General features: G+C 39.7%; 1 non-coding gene across 1 annotated transcript; it reads right to left on the reverse strand.

Moving 5' to 3' along the window:
• Window positions 1-1270: 1270 nt before the first annotated feature.
• LOC126591645 (U2 spliceosomal RNA) lies at window positions 1271-1463 on the reverse strand. The gene has a single exon (XR_007612461.1). It is a non-coding gene; the product is annotated as a U2 spliceosomal RNA (small nuclear RNA).
• Between the last annotated feature and the right edge of the window lie 2398 nt (window positions 1464-3861).

The raw sequence follows: 3861 nt of genomic DNA on the forward strand, positions 1-3861 counted from the left end.
GATTCAAATGTTTGAACATGTGTGCTGTATTCATACATAAGAGCAAGTCCACCCCGAAGGACTTTGTGCTAGCACTCAGCGCATTTATCCACTCCAATGAACAGTAATAAACCCATATAAACAGTAATAGGCCAAAACATCTTCACCCCTAACAAAAAAATAGCCTAGTCCATTTTATTAAAATATTATTATTTTTTATTATAAAATAATAAAAAATAATAATTTGGTAGTGAGCTCTCTCTCTCTCTCCTTCACCATCACCGTGAGCCCTCTCTCTCACCCTCCCCATCTCCACCCTCCATCAAATCTCCACCTCCCCTTCACCCTCCGCTTCCTCTCCACCGCCCTCCGCGGTCTGACCCGCCCCAAACTAGTCGACATCGGCGCCTGGGCTCGCCAGCTCCAAACCTGCCGCCTCTAGACCTACGCCCTGAGCTTCAGCTGCATCGTGGGATTTGATGTCATCGTCCTCAACAGCTTCCAAGACCAGCTCGTCCTCAACAGGAAGTTCCGGGTGGGCAGCCTCGTCCTCGAAGGTAGCGTCGTCCAGCCGTCTTCCTCGTCGGAGACGGAGTTCGAAGCATCGGGACGGGGTTCCAGGCGTCGGACGCCACGCTGGCGTCAGATGGACCGGGCCACGCCTCAGTCAATTTTGGACTGGGCTAGAGACCGGCTTGGGCTGGGTGCCAGTCAATTGCATCGGCTGGAGGGGATTCACTGGGTGCTAGCCTATTTTTTCAGCTGGGTGCTGGGCAAAAAGCCCTCCGGTGGAACTGCTCTAAGGGACATGTGAAATGGAGGAAAATACTGTTTCTCAAACCGTACATTGTCCAAATTGATTCTGGGTCAAGGGGAATCAATCGTTGACTTAGGAAGTTAGTTTAGTCGCTTGGATTATTAAATAAACACCCATGCTCCAAAGTATAGCTGCTAAACTAGCTAGCTATAGTTTATGTTGAAGAATGCACAAAGAATCCCATGTTAGAAATTGACTAAATAATTAAAAAAAAAATTTCATTTTGTTGTCGCATGGTAATGAATGATTAAACGCTTAATAAAATTGAGACTTTTTGTTATTAGATCTTGTACTTGATGTATTAGTAGTAGGTGGTAAGACAAAAATTAAAAATAATTGTTAATGTAATTAGCAGTGAGCCGCTAATTTATTTCTTTGAAACCATTACGTTGAAAGGGGTCGGTCATATCTAGTTAATTAATTCACAGTTAATATTCATGGAATAAGATTTTTTTTTATTCTTTTTTTTTTTTTTGAGGGTGTGCCAGGCCAATGCAATAGTACAATGCAAAGGCGACTTGAGAGCCCTAACAACAAGCTACTGTAACAGACTCTCCCCTTAAAGAAATTAATTTAATATCAAGTGAGTCATTGCCTCACGTATCAGATATTAAACTGATAAGAACATATGCTACACTTGATCTTAGCCAAAAGGCCAAGAACATATAGATTCCTTAGCAATAATTTCCAAATAAAGATGCACACACAAATTGAACATGGAGTTTCTAATTTCAAACCCTATCATGTACTGAAACCCTAGCTTTGTAGTCACATACCACAATTTGCTATGTTTGGAAAACTACACAAAGCTTGGGATTTGGGGAGCTGGAAATACAAGTTGCTTCCTCCCTGAAAATAATTGTATTGTAAATATGGAAATTTGAAACCTCGTTATATAAAGTTTGGTAATTAACCGTATTCACTGTTCAATATCAATAATGAATTAATCAGTTTCCGTGCAGGGAAGAATCTTTCTAGGGTTTGGAAGATAATATCTTTCATTCATGGTAGGAGTAGTAGGACTGTCAGTAGGAGCATGGCTTTCGTTCAGGTTTTGAATCTTGACGAATTATCCTCCTAGCTGCTAGTTGTCATGCATCCGTTTGTGAATTATATGGAAGTGCATTGTCTGCCCTCTCATTTTCATACTTTTCTCATTCATTTTTGTTTGTGTGGTCATGATTAACTGTGAACACACAAAATAAGAAGGGATGTGAAAAATATGGAAATGGGAGAGCAGACAATCCACCTCCGAATTATATACGCAATAAGAAACTCATATTTAAAGAAGGGGTGTGCTATCCACACACCCCATTTTACTTCTCACACACCCCTTGATAATTTATGTTCGTTGATCTTCTTCAATTCATCCGATCCGACGGCCGAAAATTAAAAAGGTGTGTGAGAAGTAAAATGGGGTGTGTGGATATCACACCCCTTAAAGAATTATTTTTATTTAAAAAATCTATATACGTTTTATGTATTTTTAAAGGTAGAGGACGTCATTGTTATTCATTTTTAAACTTCTTATATTCATTTTTAATAGTATACACATAACGTAAACATTCAATGGTTGACTTACAAGCAATGTAACGTTATATATATTGTCGAAGTTAACTGCCCAAGGTTACATAATAATGCTTACAGTTAACATACATAATAATATTAATTGTTATTAGTATAGACTAACCCATTGATATAGGATACCTCCTAATACCTCTTTTACATATATGGATCGTCAAAACTCTGCAAGAGAAGGAAAAGCAAAGTGTTTTTAATGGATTTCTATGTGTGCATTTTCACCTGGTAATACTTGGTGGACCCCTGGCTATATATACATGATCAATTGCACGATTGGCATCTTGAGAAAAAATAATAAAAATTTCAATAGCAGCAGAACAGGAGAAGGCTTCACCAGGATTCAAGGGGACACATAAAACAAAGCCTCTTCTCCCGATCTCTCCTTCTATTCCTCTTACTTTTAGGCCTCGTTTGGCTAGCCATCAGATAGTACTAACTAAATTAGTCGAACGTTTGATGCAATATCAAACTAATGATCATATTATTTATATTGTGTTTGACACTGAATTGAAAAAAAAAATTAACAGGAAGCAAATCCTATCGTAAGATAGGAAGCAAATGAAAAGCCCCAAATTAGAGCAAAACCTAATTTGAAAAAAAGGGTAAATTAAGGATTATTCTTTGGCAGTGTTCATCCCCAGTGATCTGCAATGGTTGAAAGCAATCGCGTCTGATACAATGTGGGGATGCCGTAATGAATTTTGTGCTTTCTGGGTTTGAGTTTGTGCAGTGGTTCAAGGCGGCAACAATTCGCAACCATGAGATCACCTTTCAAGATACAATAGCAGTGGCAGACTCGCGTGCAAGATGATAATGCGAGCAGTTATAGAGAAGTAGTGGGTCATGGGCAGCGACGATGTGGGTTCTCAGAATGAGTTGATTCAGGTGGCGAAGACGGTTTTGGAGCGGTGCAGCTCTTCGGTTCTAGTTCGATATGCCACCATGGATGTCTGAATAGGGACGGCATGGCCTGGGCTTAATTTGCCACCTCGGATTTTCTGTTTGTATGATGTTGATAAGAGGTGAGGAGGGTGAAGAAAGAAGGAATACTTGGATGAGGTTTCGCGATGCGAGCAGAGAGGTTGAATTTGTGACCCGACTAAATTATACGGGGGTTTTGGGGAGTATAACTTAGCAGATGGGGGTATTAAAATGGTGAGACCGGTTTAATTTATTTAGTGCGTAATTAGTACATATAAGCACCAAATACCTTTTACTGTATTACTTATACTATCCGATCCTTTATACGGCGTGACAAACGAGGCCTTAGTGGTTTCAATCAAGTGTACTTTCCACATTAGATCTATGCATATTTCCCAAAGTGTTAATTTCTTTGGAAAAACAGTTGAAGGCTTCACCGTGCTGTCAAAGTAGAAAATGCTACCCCATACTTTTTTCTTTACAAAACTCATGAGAGGTAACGTAGCCAGTTGAGCTCCACGCACCACCACAAGAAATGTCAGTGTGTTTGTACGAAAGACATG

The sequence above is a fragment of the Malus sylvestris genome, chromosome 11 (assembly GCF_916048215.2).
Source record: "Malus sylvestris chromosome 11, drMalSylv7.2, whole genome shotgun sequence".
NCBI lineage: Eukaryota > Viridiplantae > Streptophyta > Magnoliopsida > Rosales > Rosaceae > Malus > Malus sylvestris.